The sequence below is a fragment of the Silene latifolia genome, chromosome 10 (assembly GCF_048544455.1).
Source record: "Silene latifolia isolate original U9 population chromosome 10, ASM4854445v1, whole genome shotgun sequence".
NCBI classification, from domain to species: Eukaryota; Viridiplantae; Streptophyta; class Magnoliopsida; order Caryophyllales; family Caryophyllaceae; genus Silene; species Silene latifolia.
The window spans coordinates 56,888,851-56,909,113 of NC_133535.1; the positions used below are offsets into that span (position 1 = coordinate 56,888,851).

At 40.8% G+C, this 20,263-nt stretch overlaps 1 non-coding gene across 1 annotated transcript; it reads right to left on the minus strand.

Annotated features, from left to right (window-relative positions):
* Positions 1 to 17,963: 17,963 nt before the first annotated feature.
* Positions 17,964 to 18,070, minus strand: LOC141609834 (small nucleolar RNA R71). Its single transcript, XR_012527741.1, has one exon. It is a non-coding gene; the product is annotated as a small nucleolar RNA R71 (small nucleolar RNA).
* Positions 18,071 to 20,263: the final 2,193 nt, after the last annotated feature.

Below are 20,263 nucleotides of genomic sequence, written 5' to 3' on the forward strand. Positions count from 1 at the left end.
GACTAGTAGGTGTTATAAAGTATAACCGACTCGGCTCCGAGACGTAAGTTTCCCAAGGATTTGGTTTATCATGCATGTATTTTAATAGTAAGAATTAAGTCGACTTGTAGGTGGTCTAAAGTCACAAATGATTCGGCTCTGGGACCCAAATCTTCTTATGAATTGTATGACATGAACTAACTTAATTCCAACAATAATAAATTGCTTGCATCTATATAACTCATTTATGCTATCTTACCATGATTTCCTTATGATCCCATGACATCCTAGTATCTTTTTTAATTACTCCGCGCCCTACCGGACGCGGGACGCCAATTTCAAAATCGTTTGGAGGAACGTATACGTAAGCATCGCAATGCAAATGAATATTGTCTGGTCTATGGATGTATGTAAATATGTAATAACTATACTTGTTATGATGTATTTGGTGCAACGGTGCGCTTTCCGCATGCTTACTTTTGGGCGTACAGTTTTGTGTTAATGAACTTCTAAGGGCGGGTACGTTCAGGAGATGACTATTAATAGGATTCTGGCTGCCACAACCTGGGCCGATTTCTAAACCCGAATTCTAGTGGGTGGCACAACCGCCACAGGGTAGTCTAATGCATTGGTAATAATGAAAACATTACAACATGATCCATTATAGGCATGTTTATAATAAGTCGGCGTGACGGAATACAAGAGAAACTCACCCCCTACAGAGAAGATCATTTTCAATGAGATCTAACCTAGTCTTTGGATCTTTCACTGGATCAAAATACGTAGTGCCTTAATTTGGCTAATCGTTTAGCTAGCCGCAAGAGGATGCAGTCGAATAGAAAAGAATGTTGCCCATCATTTGGCCGAAAACGTCAATGGAACATAGAAAGCACTATAAGCGACAGGCATGCGCGTAAAAAAGAAAAAAAATACAGTAATGCAAAATACCTATGGCACAACAATCGTAAAAAATAAAGCGAAAACGCATGTGCCAGTAATGTAGCCTTTTCTTTTAAAAGAAAAGTATCTATGCAAATTGAAATAAATAACGAGAAAATGGACGTTCAACACAATTAGCGATATTGCTTAAAAAAAGCTGTGACGGTCAAGGTACTCCAATCCACTAAATAGTATTGTGAAGCAGTAGGGTTGTATTTATTGAAAAGAATCATCTTTACTAAAAAAACTAAGTAATCTGAGTGGAATATCTTATGTAAGCCTACTCCTTTCAAACTTATTGTAATACCTTACAAAATACGGATTACTAAATATCCAGAGTAGCTAAAGCATCAAAATGCCTTATAAAATTCCATATGCCTGTACAGAAGAACCTAAAATCTACAACAAAACAGTGAAGTGTTCTAAACTTGGGCAGCTAGAAAGAGCCTACCCAAAAAAAAAAATGTAATGTAATAAAATAATAACTAAAATCTCACAACCAGCATTCTATGATTGAGAGTGATTATTCAATTATTTGAGCAGCACCATATCTTGCATCGAAGATGCTATCTTACACAAGAATAAATAGCAACAATCAACATCCCGCATACATAATTAGTAGTTTATGGTGGTTTGAAATCAAATAATCAAGTGGCTGAATATCGTACTCCACGTGCTAACCTGCAAGTTTGTGACAAGAACTTTAAGTCTCTAACTACTAACTGTTTTTTTGTATTTCTTGGCTGTGAATGGTTTCCCCTAATTCAAATGATTATTGTGACACATGGACACAGAGAACCTATGACGTATTAAATTTCAATAAATGAAAACTTAACATAAACAAGTAGCATGACATTAAACCAATCGACCTCACATGAAAGGGATTAAATTTGAAGAAAATTGCCAGTGAACAATATTTTTAATTCCGTTTCCTCTCTAACCCGACCAATGATACAAGCTGAACACAAAAACAAAGAAAATAAATCTCTACAAATAAGAAAGTTCAATGCATCTATACTATAATTTCAGTTCGAACTTAGCAAAGTAGGAAGAACTATCTGAGCTCCTGACTTTTTTTCGTAAAAAGTTCACAAATTTAGTGAGTAGAAACTCTCTATCAATGATCAAACATCAAACTTACCTGGTTCGACAGCTGAAACATCTAGTTTAGTGTGACATTCAGCTCATCTCCACTTTTAGTTACATCTTAGTCTTGGAGCTTCCTATGAAATTTTAGTAGAGCACGACAATAATCAGAAATGTTTTAAGAAGACTTTCGTGGGAGAACAGTAAAGTAAAAGAAAGAGGTAAAAGTGAAGGAAAATAAGAGGTAGTAGAACAACAATACAAAGGGAAGAAGCAATAGTAACATTTTACTCACTAAATGATAAACTAAAATATGTAATCTTTTTTTTTTCTTTATCTAAGTAATAGGCTTTAAACACTTTTTAAAGTCATTCCATCTGTCTTATAAGGCGACGAATCACATGAGATAATTCACGTACAAACGTTTTGAACAAGAGAACATACAATTAACACCAACGCTCTCTTTCACCGCTTAACTCTAGTTGTTCTTAATCTACCATTTAACCATCTAGGTCGCATATTGAAAACAGTTGTCAAAGCTCTACAGCCATTATCACTCTCCCTCCCTAAAACCAAATTCCCCTCCCCATGTACTCTCAATTTGAACAAAACAAACAGTCTCTCTCTCTAACCCTTACTCTATCAGTTAGAGCTACCTTTCTCCTTACCAGTCGAAGCAAAATCATACACAAACTTTCTTTTCTTCCCTCATCCCCATCCCTCCCCATTCCATCTCAAAACTCTCCATCTCTCCCACCATCTCACCTTATCCCTATCTGCTTCTCTTTCCCTCCATCTCAACCGGTCGGGTTTACAAGATCGTGTTTTCTTGTTTCCACATGTACAAATCCAACTAAAGCTAAATCCTTTTCAGACAACATAATCAACCAACCACAAAATCAAATCCACACCCAACGTCACCAGATATCAGAATGTAGTGGTGTGGTACATTCTTCAACCCCAACCCCAACCCCAACCCCATCCGCAATCCAAATCCAGACCCAATGTCACCAGATATCGGCATGTGGTTCGGATGTGTTAGTTTGGTTGCGACCTTTGAATTTTTCACCAGCTTCTTGGCCCCTCGTTCTTTATTCCCCAAAGTTAATTTCTTCAAATATGCCCAGAAGTACTACAAGGGCCAAATTTTAGCCAACCAACACCGCTTAAGCCCAATATCATATCTTAATTAAACACTCGCATAAAAAAAAAACAAAAAAAAAGCGTAAAAATGGGAGTAGAAGAATGATGCCTCATGCTCATCTCCTCGCCATTAATGAATAAAAAAATAGTCATGCCAAACTCAGAGCTTAAGTTACATACTTTTGCAACACCTGGTGAAAGCGGTATAGGCTTTTTCTCAATGACGGTCATAAAAAGCTAACAACTTCTCTACTTTTAGCATCACATGTTGGAGCCTTTCCAGCCAACCGTCTGTTAAAGTATGCAAAATAAATGAGAAGCTCAATTCAATATTTGTCCATCAACTATAAAGGTTAAGCTCCTGAAGTACTATGAAATTCTTACAATATTTCTCAAATATTGGTCTATTTCTTTGTTCCCTCGTATTTCAAAGAAAAAATTGACCCCTTGGCACAAACGTCAGAAATATGCAAGTGCCAACACTGAACAAAAGATTTACCGTCTCTAGCTCAACGGAGCAATCTTAAGCACAATTCGTTGCCCTTTAACTATAACTAAACAAAAAAAGAAACTGCATTCATTCTATAACTAACTACACAGACAACATAAGAATCAGAGCCTATCTTAACTTGAAAAGGGACTCATGAGTCACCGCCTAATATCACACTTTGCGGCAATTTTCAGACACCAAGAGAATAACAGTCCTCCATGTTCATAATAGCTATCTTAAGAAATTCCCACTAATCAAAGAATGCTTACTCAATGGTATGAAACCAATGTAAGGAAACAACATACACACTAAAATCTGTAGAAGAACTTATAAGCATTAAAGAAGTTAAGAGCTTCGATGCTTTTGCTTGGAAAATCATAAAAAGTTTTTTTTTTTAAGAAAAAAGAAATATATAAAGTTACGACGAAATGGTAGCGTGAAGTCCTAATCTAAAAGATTCTGAAACTTCTTGTTAAAAGCACCCTTTGTTTTAGAAACAACAACCAAATCATAATTGCAACTTCCAAACAAATGGATCAAGCAGGGGAAAAGGTATCAACTGCAAAACAACTGAGTCTTGGCAAAATCTCAAGGAAATCGTTTTTATACAATGAATAATTAAGAGAGAAGAATCAATAGAAATACCAACTTGTTGAGCCAATCAAGCAATTTTGCACTAAATAGAAGGACCTGAATGTTTATAACATATTCCACCTTTCATCTCTTTACTCGTCGAATAATCGAGTTTTAGTGATTGGGGATTTGGAAAAACTATCAATTTGCTCACTATGCGTCCGTGATAATAAATTTCGTTAGATCGCAGCAAAAGAGGCTAAGATATTCGAGTGTTCAAAACCCCTCTTGGTCCAACTGTGGGATAAGAACTTCAAAATTACAGCCTATCAACCCTAAATAATCAACTTTCTTATACATTACATTGAGACAGCTTATTTTTTAGAATCGATTCACATCCTCTATGTTCTCAAGATATATGATACAACAAAAGTTCTGGTGATCCACACCAGTTGACTCTTTGACTCTCTATTTGTATTGGAGATTCATAATTTTTCTAAATTTTGATTAAATAAGCCGTCGATTGGAAATCCCTGAGTCAATGCTATATATATATATATATATATATATATATATATATATATATATATATATATATATATATATATATATATATATCTTAAAAGTGATACTCATTTACTCATTTATAAAATCTTAGACCATCGGACTTATAGTGGTTTGGACTTTAGTCTATGTATTAGTTTACCTTATTCGGGTTGAGCTGATCTGGTTAGGGATGAATTCATCCACAATCATGATATTATTCTACATAAAAACTATAACCTCTCAGAACACGTCAGCGACGATATGTACACATTTTATTAGCACTGAACAATGATATTGTTTCTGAATGACTCAGAATGAAAAAAGGCAGTCAAAAATTGCATTGAATGATTTTGGCTCATGTTGGGCCCAAAACTATCCTGCCTGACCTGACATAGGCCAGGCAACAGCCAAAGACAAGTTCCAAGCAAAAGACAACTGAAACCAGGCATTTATTCAATACGGATAGGCACCAAGCAGAAGTTGATACAAGACAGGCGATAATCAACCAAAGCAACCTAGGAGGAAAATAACTCAGGCACAACAGGCAAAGACCAGGCAATTAACATATGTCCCCTACAAACAAGAAAGACTAATTCAATAAAAAAAGATATGAAAGATAGTCAAAGGCAACGGTTGAAGAGATGGCAACCACCTCCGGGTAAATAGGGCACATTCCCTATTTACCAAGAAACCCTAAACGGCATAGAGAAAAACAGAGAAATCAAGTACAAATAGAAGGGAAGACAAAATCAGAAGGATCATTGGATACACTCTCATTCTCACCTACACTTTTGTATTCTTAAGCATTATAATTTCGCCTGTCACGCCTGATATATCCATACTCTGTTAGGCTACCTAAAATTATAGTAACAATCACTCATGGCTTGGTGCCCGTGGTTTTTTCCCTTATTCCCAGGGTTTTTCCACGTATAAAATCTTTGTGTCTTTATTTATTAGTTGTTATTTCATTTAATAAAACTAGTCAGGCGAGTTGTTTGAGTTCGATCTACCTACTTTTAAGTCCCTGGCAGGATATCCTAGATCAGTGAAATCCCTGTCAAAACAATTGGCGCCCACCGTGGGGCATCTAGCTCAAAAACAATCAAAATCCATAACCTAACACCACAAAACTTGAAATATGGCAGGAGATAGCATTGAGCAACAACTGACTGCCGCCAAACAACAGTTGTTGGAAATGGAACAATTGAAACAAAAAATGGCCCAGGCTGAAGTAGAAGTTGCAAAATTGAAAGAGTCAGAATCCAGCCTAAAACTAAAGTGGGAGAGAAAGCTTCAGGATCAAAGTGAAAGTTCACCTGGCACACCATTCTCCTTAATCATCAGGAATATTGATTTCTCCAATATTGGCACTCCTACTCCACCAAAGTCCAAGACAGAGAAGAAACAGACTCGAAGAACTCCAAAATGAAGAAAACTCACCGAGATCAAACCAATACAAACATTATGATGGCTATGCTCCAAGAAATCCAAAAACTCCATGACAGATTTGAGAAGATCCCAGGAGTTCCTACCCCAATTGAAGAAGCAAATCCAGAGAGCTATCTTTGATTCACCCTTTGTGGATGAAATAGCAAAAATAGACCTGCAAAAGAAATTTGTGGTTCCCTCAATGAGAATCTATGATGGGACCACAGATCCACAAAACCATGTTGCCTACTACAAGCAAAGGATGCTTTGGCAAAGATCAATTCCCGATGAACTACGTCAAGTCCGCATGTGTAAGGGATTTGGAACAACCCTGAACGGACCTGCCCGACAATGGTACATAAACCTGCCAAATGGAAGCATCAAGTCATTTGCTGACCTGGTCAATTCTTTCAATCATCAGTTTGCCAGCAGCAGGGAACTAGAAAAGAGATCCAGTGACCTATACAGGATTAAACAAAAGCGTGGAGAATCAATCAGATCCTACATGACAAGATCCAACAAAGAAAAGGTTTCAATCCCTATATGTGATGTTGGAACAGCTGTGGAAGCTTTCAGGCAAGGGTTACCTCTGGACAGTGACTTCTATGACGCAATGACCATGAAACCCTCTCATACCTTCGAAGATGTCCAGGCCTTAGCCATAGGCTATATCTGGTTGGAAGAGGACAAAGGCTATAAGGCAGACAATGCTGACAGCAACTCAGTATATGACAAAGTCAACCGAAAAAGTTCTAACCATAGAGGAAGCAATTCCAGGCCATCTCCTTACACAAGACCTGACAGATCAGAAGTCAACTACACACATGGACAACGAGGTAACTCCTATACTTATCCACCTATCCAAGAATATAACTTCTCTGTTGACATTGCAGGGCTGATCAAAAGACTTGACCACATGGGAGACATTGTCAAGTGGCCAAAGAAGTCAGACAACCCCAACCCAAGAAAGAATACCACCAAGTGGTGTGAATTTCACATGGATATAGGGCACACAATAGAAGAATGCCTGGGATTACGCAGACAAGTGGCTTACCTGCTAAAGAAAGGATACCTGAAAGACTTGATGCCAACAAAGAACATGGAAGATGATGGAACAAGAAGAAACACATAAAGGCAACAACGTGACTTACCCCCTGCACCACCCATCTATGAAGTCAAGTTCATCAATGGAGGATCAGAGATTTGTGGCCTGACCAGTTCAGCTGCAAAGAAAATTGCCAGGGAGTCAAAAATGAAATCTCCTTTTAAACCTAGCAATTTACCTCAAATTACTTTTGACGACACTGATATGCAGGGCATTCCAGACATCGACCACGACAGCCTGGTCATCACCATGTAAATAGGAACTGCACGTGTCATGAGAATCCTGGTAGATGGAGGCAGTTCAATAAACCTGATCATGCTTGATGTCCTTAAAGCAATGAAGATTAATGAAAGCCAAATCATAATGAAGTCTAATGTCCTGGTAGGATTCAGTGGAGAAACAAGGAACACATTGGGAGAGATACACCTGCCCACATATGTGGAAGGAGTATCTTCATATGAAAGATTCGGAGTCCTGGACTGCCTGTCATCCTACAATGCCATATTAGGAAGACCATGGATCCACAACGTAAGGGCCATACCCTCCACCTATCACCAGTGCATCAAGATACCAACAGAATGGGGAGTAGCAACCATAAAAGGTGAACAAAAATCTACCCAGGAATGCTATACTGAGTCACTAAAACCTTCCAAGGCAGGTAAGTCTCTCGCCTAGCAATTACAGTACCCTGTCAGGATAACTCATGTGGCAGAAACCAAAATGGAAACTGATCAAGTAATCTTAGACCCTGAGTATCCTGTCAGGCATGTACTGGTAGGATCTGATGTCCCTGATAACATCAGACCAGAATTAGTAAGTTTTCTTAAAAATAAATCTTCATGTTTTGCCTGGTCACATTTTGATATGACCGGTATAGATGCCAATATTATTACGCATAAAATAAATATAGATGAGTCTTATAAGCCTGTCCAGCAGAAAAGAAGAAAATTTGCCGCTGAAAGAAGTGCTATCATTAATTAAGAAGTGGACAAACTATTGGACATAGGAATGATAAGAGAAGTCATGTACCCTGACTGGCTAGCCAGCGTAGTGGTGGTACAAAAGAAAAATGGCAAGTGGAGGGTTTGTGTAGATTATACGGACCTCAATAAAGCCTGCCCAAAAGACCCATTTCCACTCCCACACATAGACGCAATGGTGGATGCTACAGCAGGGCATGAACTACTGACATTCATGGATGCCTCAAGTGGATTCAACCAAATCAAGATGCATCCATCTGATCAGGAACATACTGCATTTATCACAGAAAGAGGCATATACAGCTACACAGCAATGCCCTTTGGCCTGAAAAATGCAGGGGCAACATACCAACGCCTGGTCAATACAATGTTTAAAGACCAAATAGGAGACACAATGGAAGTCTATATTGATGACAGGGTAGTCAAATCAAAGAAGGCTGAAGATCACGTCAGGGACTTGGAGACAGCCTTTAAGATCCTGGAAGAATTTAATATGAAGCTTAACCCATCCAAATGCCATTTTGGAGTCTCTTCAGGCAAATTCCTAGGTTACATGGTGACCAAAAGAGGAATAGAAGCCAGCCCAGAACAAATAAAAGCCATACTAGAATTGGAATCTCCCAAGTCAGTCAAGGATATTCAAAAATTGACAGGACGAGTTGCAGCCCTGACTAGATTCATTTCCAGATCATCAGTAAGGTGCAAAGCATTCTATGACCTACTCAGAAAGAACAAGGCATTCAAATGGTTACCTGAACACGAGACAGCCTTCCAGGAGCTCAAAACATACCTGGCTACACCTCCAAGATTGCCAAACAGACAGAGAGAACCCCGACGGTCTACCTATCTCATCACAGAAACAATGAGTAAGTGGAGTCCTGACCAAAGAAATTGATGGCCAACAGCATCCAGTCTACTATGTAAGTAAGAGTCTCCTAGACGCAGAAACCAGGTATAGCTTACTTGAAAAATATGTACTTGCTTTAGTAATGTCTTGCACTAAACTTCAACCTTATTTTGAGAGTCACCCAATTATTGTGAGAACCAACCTGCCTATCAAATCTGTCCTGAGAAAGCCTGAGTTGTCAGGCAGAATGACAAAATGGTCAGTACAAATTAGCACCTATGATATAACCTTTGAACCCAGGACGACAATTAAATCTCAGGCACTAGCAGACTTCGTGGCTGAATTCAGTCCTACCCTAGAACTAGACCTCATAAAAGAGGTCAATCACCTTGACACCCATAAGACATACCAGGAATGGACTCTCCATGTAGATGGGGCAACAAATATGAAAGGCACTGGCCTAGGACTTGTCCTAAAATCACCACAGGAAGACCTAATTGCACAGGCTATTAATTGTGAATTCAAAGCCACAAATAATGAAGCTGAATATGAAGCCCTGATTGCTGGACTAAAGGCATGTATAGAACTCGGTGTAGCAAACCTCAAGGTAAAAACTGACTCTCTTTTAATTTCCAACCAAGTCACAGGAGTATATGCTGCAAAAGATTCAAAGATGATGCTCTATTTGAAATATGTCAAAAACCTTTGAAAAAAATTCAAAACCTTTGACATTGACCAAATACCAAGGGATTTAAATACCCAGGCAGATGCCCTAGCCAGCGTGGGATCAAACTTCAGCCCTGCTGTGTTTGAGAAAATACCCATCGTCCACATGTTGGAACCAACCATAGAAAGGCCTGAACAAATTTGTCCTATCCAGGAAGACACAACCTCCTGGACTAAACCCTACTATGATTGGTTCTTACAGGGAATACTCCCTGCAAATAAAAACGAAGCAAAGGTCCTGAAAATCAAAGCCTCAACTTATACTATTATAAATAACACCTTGTTTAAAAAGTCTCAGGCTGGACCTTACTTACGTTGCCTGGAACCAAATGAAGCCAGCCAGGTCATAGAAGACATACATGATTGATACTGCGGAAATCATAAAGGTGGAAGAAGCCTGGCAAGCAAAATTCTCAGGACAGGCTATTTCTGGCCAACCTTGAGAGCTGACTGCATAGCATATAGCTCAAAATGTGAAGCCTTTCCAAATCCACTCCCCTTATATCCATCAACCATCAGAGCTACTACATTCCATCTCAGCTCCCTGGCCATTCATGAAATGGGGCATAGACATAGTAGGCAAGCTACCTCAAGCACCTGGATAAAAAGTCTTCATGCTAGCAATGACTGACTACTTTTCCAAATGGATAGAGGCAGACTCTTTCAGGCAAGTCAAATAAAAGGATGTCATATCATTTATCAAAAGAAATATCATATGCAGATATGGAATACCTTCAGAAATAGTCTGTGACAACGGTACACAATTTGTGGGAAAGAGAACAGCAAACTTCTGTGCACAATGGAATATCAACCTAGTTACATCTACACCAGGTTACCCAAAAGCCAACGGCCAGGCGAGAATAAAGCAACAAAGTAGTAATCACTACCAAGAAAAAGGCGAAAAGGAGAAAAGGAAGATGGGCGTAAGAGCTCCCCTTAGTCATGTGGGCCGACAGACCACACCCAAAACAGCCACATGCCAGACACTATATTCCCTGGTCTATGGCTGTGAAGCGGTAATACCAGCAGAAATTCATGTGCCAACCACCAGAAGCAGCTTGAACAACATAGAAGAGAACATGCCCCTACTGCAAGATAACTTGCTCCTAACAGAAGAACTAAGGGATGCAGCCAAAGTCAGGATAGCCTCCTACCAACAGGCAGTAGCCAGAAGTTACAACAAAAATGTCAACATCAGAGTATTCAAAGAGGGATACCTAGTCCTAAGAAAAGTCTTCCCCAACACCAGCGAAAAGAACGCAGGCAAACTAGCCCTTACATCGGAAGGCCCGTACCTAATTGATTCAATAGTAGGACAAGGAGCTTACAGGCTACAAACTTTGGAAGGAGAAATGATCCCCCGATCCTGGAACATTTCTCACTTAAAACTATTTCTTATTTGAGAAGCGGGTAAAACTACCTACCTTATATACATGTCAATAGAACTTCCTACTATGTGCTAAACTGCTTGCCTGTTATTCTTAGCTTTATCTAAAACTTTATTCCAATCCTGAAAACTTGTTTTACACCTTTTCACTAGTAATATGCTACATTTTAGGCTTAAACAAATGTTAAGGATTGAGGTCCACTCCACCCAACCTGAATAGCATTTCTAAAATGTTCTAATTTGGCACCTGCCTGCCTGCCCTAAAAACTAACTGAGCTCAATACATAAAAAGGCAAATACAATGGTGGAATAGACTAGAGTACTTGTCAAAATAAGCCCTCCTGACAGGCTGAGGGCCATAAGCCCTCCTGACCGGCAACCACCCTCATTTTAAAGCCCTCCTCACAGGCAAACAGAGCCACCATTCCTCATAAACACAGGAGTGAGGGCCATAAGCCCTCTTGACAGGCATTACTCTAGCAGAAAAATGCTACATGAATGTACAGGCACAAATTTGGTCAAGCACAGCAAGAAAATCAAGAGAAGAAAGGATATATATATTAATACCTACCCAGGAATATACCCTTCCCGGCAGGAAGAACAACTGTTTACCCAAAAACCAACAAAAACCAACAAAAACAAGTTCTAAATTGTTTCCTCAGGGAGCATCCTCCCCTGAATAGGCCAAAACAACACAAAATTCCACAAAATAAATAAAAAAACAAACTAGCCCGCCTTGGAAGCAGTAGCAGGGCCAATTCCCTCATCAGCAGCCTCCTCTTCTTCATCTCCCTCCCCTTCAGCATCACTATTCTTTCCTTTGGATGGTAGAGAATCCACTTCCTCGTCAGCATGTAATTTACAAAGCTCAGGATAAGTGGTATTGAGATCAGCCAACTCCTGATCGGGATTCCAAAAAGGCCTGAGTTCAACAGGCTCCTTCATGGCATCCACACGACCCTTGCCAAAGAAATATAGTGCAGCATCTTTGTACCTGGCCTGAACCTCATCCCTCTCTACAACCAATTCTTCATTCACCTTCAACTGCTCTTGCATAGCCTGCTTTTCAGCCGTCAATTCCTCCTGGGCAATATCAAACTTGGCCCGAAGAGCTTTCGAGCATCCCGAGCGATTTCACCTAGAAGACTCCACCACCAACCGAGCCTTCCCTGCCTCATTATCCTCCTTTAAAGAATGATTCTCACCTTAGACACCTCCAACTCGGCCTTAAACTTTTCAGCATCTTTTTCAAGATTTGTACCTCCCAGTCCAGGGTATTTTTTAGGCTATGGACTGATTCCAGTTGACAGGCGCTCCTCAGCATATCATTGACATTCTAACAAAGAAGAAAATGCCTATCTAAGCCACAAAAAAAAAAACAAACACAAATATCCATAATAAACAAGCCAAAAACGAAGAATATATACCTCCTGAAGCATGGTAATCAAGTTGGCAGCATAGTCCCTGGAACGGTACATAGCAGCCAAAGCACGGGCAGAAGCATCCTCTGCCTGATACTTAAAGTAGGGATCATCAACCATAAAAGCCTGAGCCTGAATTTGTTTCTTGGCAAACTGGACCTCATCCATACGAGCCCTGACCCCCCTGACCTCATGAACCCCTCCTGAAGACTCATCCACTCTCTTCCTCTTCTCAGGACGGTCACTCTCATCCACAACCTTCTCAGGCGATGCCAACTGAACCCCCTGCACAGGTTCCTGAATTTGAATAGCACTATCACTTCCCGTAGCCTCACAACTCTTTGACCTCTCCCCTGTAATTTGAGAGACCCCTGCCTTCACTAGAGACAGACCAAAGCTAGCAATCCTGGCAGAAACCCTGGTAGATGCACAACGAGTTTCTAAATCAGCAATATAAGCATGTGTCCAATACAAGAAACAGAATGACGAAAGAAAGCAAAAGAACTTACTCCCTGACGAAGACGCCCCTGGAACCTTAGTGCTCTTCACTGGCTTATATATACTTAACTTGGCCTTCTTAAAATGAGGCATGAAAGCTTGCCCCAGACAGGCAGGCCACGCCCTCTCCTCTTCAGGCAATGCCATGAATGCTGCTATCCGGTTAGCCAACCCCTCGGCATCAGGATCATTCACCCAATCAATTACTACAAGAAGGCACGAGCAAAGTAAGTAAATTCTCCAAAACATATTATTACCAAACCAAAAATAATGCAGGAAAGAAAGTTACCTCCTTCAACAGCTAGGTAATTGAGATAGTCCAGGTAAGGGGCAATTGAATCAGCCTTGATAAACATATAGGTTTGAGCCCATCCTTTATCATCCCCTGAATCAAAGTTGGTAATTAGGTGAGCCATCTTTGATCTGGCTCGAAAATTAAACCTTCCAGTAGAATGACTCTTCAGGTGATAGACATTCTTGAAGTCATCCAAGGTAATAACCAACTTATGCTTAGAACACAAATGCTCAACAGAATGGACAATTTTCTAGACCATTGGCATGAGTTGAAACTGGGGAACCCTGATAGCCTAATCACCTCAGTCATGAAAGGAGAAAGGGGAAGCTGAAAACCACCCCTGAACGCCCACTTAAAAATACAGAACCAACCTGGGCTACTCCAATTAGCCCTGACCGGACCGCTCTCAGAAATCCAAACCTCATCCCCATGAGGAAAGAGGCCCCTGCCCTTTATATAATGCTCAACAGCTAGTTTTAGTTGATTGGCTTCATGAAAAGAAGCCGACAAAGCCCTAATAGGATAATATTCAACCCCCTTATAAGACATGGACAGAATCTCTGGGGTAGCAACAACCTCCACCACATCATCCTCAGGGATGATATCAGGGACCTTCTCAACCTCGGCAGAAACCATTTCAACTTCAACAGGAACTTCTTCAGCCTCAACCGGAGCTTTGGAAGCTGCTGTCCTTTTCCTACCACCAGCCATATCTTATTTTTTCTGGAAAATGAATTTTTCAAAGAGAGAATTTTTAGAAAGAGAAAGAAGAAAATTAGAGATTGGAATGTGAAGGCATACACGGCAAAAGCAGGATATTTATAGCCGCAAAACTATAACGGCTAGGAAAGCAAGTGGTTAAGATCCATCGTGACTCTCTTAGGGTTTTGTGAACCTACCCTATTTATGGCAAGTAACTGTTAGAAGAAGTTTAATCAAACACTAATTCTAAATCCGATAAAAAGTCCCTGCACAAATCACTCGCCTGGCCCAAATTTTTATCTCATTATTCCTGGCCAGACCCAATAATGGAATAAGCAGATAAGGGTCAATTGTTGGGCCCAAAATTATCCTGCCTGACCTGACATAGGCTAGGCAACAGCGAAAGACAAGTTCCAAGCAAAAGACATCTGAAACCATGCATTTATTCAATACTGATAGGCACCAAGCAGGAGTTGATACAAGATAGGCGATAATCAACCAAAGCAACCTGGGAGGAAAATAACTCAAGCACAACAGGCAAAGACCAGGCAATTAACATATGTCCCCTACAAACAAGGAAGACTAATTCAAGAAGAAAAGATATGAAAGATAGTCAAAGGCAACGGTTGAAGAGATGGCAACCATCTCCGGGTAAATAGGGCACATTCCCTATTTATCAGGAAACCCTAAACGACATAGAGAAAAACAGAGAAATCAAGTATGAATAGAAGGGAAGACAAAATCAGAAGGATCATTGGATACACTCTCATTCTCACGTACACTTTTGTATTCTTAAGCATTATAATTTCGCCTGTCATGCCTGATATATCCATACTCTGTCAGGCTACCTAAAATCATAGTAACAATCACTCCTGGCATGGTGCTCGTGGTTTTTTCCCTTATTCCCAGGGTTTTTCCACGTATAAAATCTCTTTGTGTTTATTTATTAGTTGTTATTTCATTTAATAATACTAGTCAGGCGAGTTGGAAACCCTGTCAAGCAAGAAGTGTTAATGGAAATAACAAACTCAATCAAAACCCACGAAATAAATCTATAGTTATTAAGCCAATGAAATAAGTTCCTATGCCTTAGGGCAACCGGCGTGCTTGACAGTCTAAAGCGATGCCTTAAGTCATTGCTCCTCTATGACCTTCAACATGCCTATTATAATCATAATAGAAGCGGATATAATCAGAGGGCAAATAATTATACACAAGATATAGCCAATGAACTTCCATTCACATAAGAATGGAAGTCCATTGTCAGCACAATATATCGAGGATCCAAATGTTTGGACTGGACTTACATTGCAGATGAGTGAAACCTCATTAGGAATGGGTCCCAAACCATCCACAATTGTGACTGCACCCATCATGTCTTGACCTAGAGGAACAGTAGTGTAGGCTCATACAACTATAAGCATTTGGCCTCCATGCCTGGCTTCATGGGGAAGGCGAGCATAGTTGCTCGACATTATAAATTAAACACACAAGATGGAAACTCTCTTGCATTACCACCAGAAACATATCAGATCTAACAGAAGATAGAAACATTACATCAATGCCTTAAAAATATCAGATATGAAGCTTGATGCGTGTCTTTTATATGATGTTTTACATCCCATTTTACACGCATTTCAGAGCTCATTTATGTAGTTTAAGCTGCCATTTCCCCCATTTCCGTCTACCTTCGTGTTTTTGTACTTTATCGCAGAAATGTGAAGAATTCAACGGAAATTGAGCTAAATCCGTCCCCGACTATCCTGCATTGCAATTGACGTGAAGTATTCGCTTAAGGAACGAGCTTGGTGCACAATCCAAGGCCCAAAAGACAAATCCACGAGATTATAGAAGTCAAGTAGCAGCTCAAGCAGCCGATCGACCACTACCATCAGTCGATCGACCAACCTGCGGGTTCCAGAAGCTACTGTACACTGAAGAGCAGTCGATCGACCGCCATGCTTAGTCGATCGACCAAGCTGCTATCCCAGACGAGAATTAAAAGATCGAGGAACTTGAAGCCCATTATGTTTAGGTTTTGATAATAAATGTTACGTATGTTTGCTATATAACGTAACCTAGAACATCAGATACGGGCATCCAGTTTGGATCCGATTTTTATCTAAGTTTTACACACTAACATTCAGATTTTATTAGGGTTCGGAATATTGTTTTGGCATTGGAATTTCGTTCTTATTCTTAATCATTCCTCTGCGATCTCGGTATTCTTCTGCCTTATTTGGATTCACTCTTATTTCGTTATTAGTATAGAATTGCTAGTTAGGTTCCCGAAACCGTTTTATCGCTTTATGTTAATTGTTTGTTCTACTATTTTTAGCATGAATTCAGTAGTCTTTATCGTCAATATTATTGTTATTTTTGCCATAGCCATGAGTAGCTAAATCAATTGTGCTAGGATGTAGGGGAATTATGGCGTAGGCGGCGTAGTATTAATTTGGACTGAAATCGCGTGTCAGTCGATCGACTGCTATACCTGGTCGATCGACTGACCACGTGAGGTTACCTTTCGTTTTAATTGATTTCAATGTTGTATTTAACGAATCGAATGCATGCGACCAGTTAGATGTTTAATTTATGACTGACCCATTAGATCGAAAGATAGGGAAAGTTGTTAGATCACCAATGAAAATGACTAAACTATGTTGAGATCGAAACATAGGTAAAGTTTAGACCGTTAGTCACTTCTCAGGACGAAAGTTAGTATTAGTGATATTAGGGACCTATAGCGAGATCGAAAGATGCTATTTGTTAAGAGTGGACCGAGAGGACCTCTTTATTTCCCGCCTCATGTGTTTGGTTTAGACCTGTTTAGTATGCTGCCGCCGAAGCTATAACGAACTGACCATCCTAGTACCCCTATTTATACTTGATTTCATCCGTTTGCTTAGTTTACTTTATTTTATTGCTCATTAGCTATAGACCAATTCAATCAAACCCCCACCTTATTGTTACCTTAGACCGAATTTAAACAACTAGAAATTACGCCTGCCTCTCTGTGGTTCGACCCGACAGCCACTAGCTATAGTTGTAGTTGGAGATTATAAATTTATTTTTGACACCTCACGACGGGTATCAAATTTTGGCGCCGTTGCCGGGGAGGCAATTGTTCTAATTTTTAGTTGTTTTTATTTAGTCTCTCTTTAGTTTAAGGGTCTTCCGTTCCTTAAACTTTTCTTATATTCTTTTTGTAGTTTCTTCTTATTCACAGGTCACAGGGTGGTGAACTAGTACCATTAAATCCTGAGATCGAGAAATCCTTGCGCGAGTTGAGACGATCACAAAGGGTATTACCGACAGAGGAAGATCTGAGTACTCTGTCAAGCTACTACGAGAACGCTCTGTTCGAAGGAGATCCACCTACATCTCCAGCCTCCACTTCTTCAGCTGAGACAGTCACTTCTCCAGAAATTCAAGTCATGGCTGAAGAAGCAACCACTTCTAGTTACTCAGAGCCGACAGCTGCGAATCTCTACAAAGGATTCGAACTACCTGGGGAGGCGAGAAAATTCGAGCCAAAGCCTTCCTATATTAATTTGGTTGAGAGAAACCAGTTCGGGGGAGCTGCAAATGAAGATGCAGCCAAGCACATGGAGATTTTTATTGATTATTGCTTCTCTATACCCCCGCCGGCCAGTGTGACCCAAGACCAGATCAAGGAGACCATGTTCATTTTCTCCCTTCGTGATGCTGCAAGGGAGTGGTATAGAGATCTGGATCGAGCCGCCCATGGGATCACCGACTGGAATTCCTTAGCCCTGGCATTCTACAAAAAGTACTTCTCTGCCTCGAAGACAAATGCCATTAGAGCTCAGATCACGAGCTTTAAACAAGGGCCTGATGAGAACTTTCATGAAGCATGGGTCCGTTTCAAGAAACTGGTGCGAACCATACCGCACCATGGGTTCGAAAAATGGAGTCTTTGCAATCAGTTCTATAATGGGCAGTATGACGATCGAGGGCTATTTTGGATGTCTGCGACCAATGGCCGATTTGCTGAGAACATGGGAGAGACTAAGGGGTGGAAGATAATCGATGATTTGGCCACTCATAAGGCTGAATATGGGAATTCGAGAGGAAACCAGAGGAGAGCTGCTAAATCTTCCTCTGTTGCTGCACTAGAAGCTCTCACTGCAAGGTTTGACAAATATGAATTGGGAGGAGCTTCTAAAGGTGGGATGTACCATGTTAATGCTGTTTCAGACGGTCCTTTCGTCTGTAGAAGATGTGGAGCTGAGGGGCATGTCTCAGAGAATTGTTCTGTCCCCTTTGAGTCTTGTGCCGCCTTTTAACACTATAGGCAGACAAACACGTACTATGAGCCGAATGTCCTGAATCCGACTCAACCCCCACAACAGCAGCATCAGCAAACATATATGCCCCCTCACAAACAACCATATCAAAAATCTCCCTGTGTGCCGCAGCAGCAACAATCCCAAAATTCTGAGTTCACCGAGTTGAAGAACTTATTGCTGAAGGAGTCCCAAGCTAGAGAGGCCGGGATGAAGATGTTAGAGAGCCAAATTGCTCAGTTGGCTAGCAAGAGTACCACTCGAGCTCCGGGACACTTACCGACTCAAACTGACCAGAAAGAGACCCTAAATGCCATAACTTTGAGGAGTGGGTCTACCCTGGAGGGGCCTGCTATGGTCGAGGATGTCACTGCGAAAGGTGAGGCAAAACCGAGTCAAAACAAAGCTGGAACGAGCAAAGGAAAGAAAAAGGCGTCTACCAGGTATATCAGTCGATCGACTGACATACCCGGTCGATCGACTGAAGTGCGGGTTACAGAAGCTTCTGGTCCTGTTCATCTCAGTCGATCGACTGACATCACTGGTCGATCGACTGAGATCGCTGCTGATAGTGAGATTTTTCGTCCTCCGATGCCCGACAACTTGAAGGATCATTTGTTTCGGGGCACTACAGTCCCGAAAATATTGGAGAAAGACCCGAGTGCTGATGGGTCAGTCCCGGCTCCGAAGTACGACCCGATGTCGATCAATGGTTCACATTTGAGACGATCTGAAGCGGGTTCAAGCTTCAACAAGGAGAAAGTAATGGACTTCCAGCCTAAGTCCACGGATACCGGCATGCGCGATTTAGAGGAGAGGGCTAAGCTACTTCTTACAGCCCCATATCCGGAAAGACTAGTGCCGACGAAGGAACAGGTATCTTTCAATAAATTTGAAAAGTTATTCGTAGCTTGAATGTACAAGTACAGTTCCCTGAGTTAGTTAATCAAGTGCCTGCCTATACTAAATTCATGAAACAACTCTTGTCTAAGAAAAAGTCACTTGAAAATGTGCATACTGTCGCATTAACCAAAGAGTCATGCTCTTATTTGTCTCACACTGCACCCCATAAGCTAGAGGACCCGGGTAGCTTTTCTGTTCCTTGCAATATAGGTACCTTCTCTATTGAGAAGGCATTATGTGACTTAGGAGCTAGTATAAGTGTCATGCCTTTGAGTCTAGCTAGGAAGCTCAAATTGACTAGGTTCGCAGTGACATATATGACAGTATAGATGGCAGACTGATCTGCGGTCCAGCCAATAGGAGTCTTAGAGGACATCCCTGTCCAAATAGGGAAGTTTTTCTTCCCTGTCGACTTCGTTGTACTTGACATGCCTGAGGATGCCCACATTCCCATTATTTTGGGTAGGCCATTTCTGCACACTGCAGGTGCAGTCATAGATGTCGGTCTAGGTACCTTGACTTTTAAAGTAGGCAAGCATTCTATTGTCTTTGCCCAACCTTCTAAGAAGAAGGACCCCATGTGGCCTGTGACTTGTAATACGGTTTCTGACAAGAAATCGTACTTTGTGCTTCCTGATATGCCTATCTCTATTCCTGTTGTAACACCTCCGCCCCAGCTTGGGAGCAAATTGGAGGAAGATTTGTCTATTTCTGATGCTGCAGAAGCTGGTTTGAGGATGGAAGAGCTGCAAGTCACTCTAGCTGCGAAGAAGCCAATCATTTCACGAGGAGGTCTTGGTTGCCTTAGCTATGCCACCGATGAGGAAGTTGATGACGAACCGGTCAAGGCAAGAAAGTCCGACTTGGACTTCGACGAGTCTGAAGAGGTCATTGACTGGGGAGAT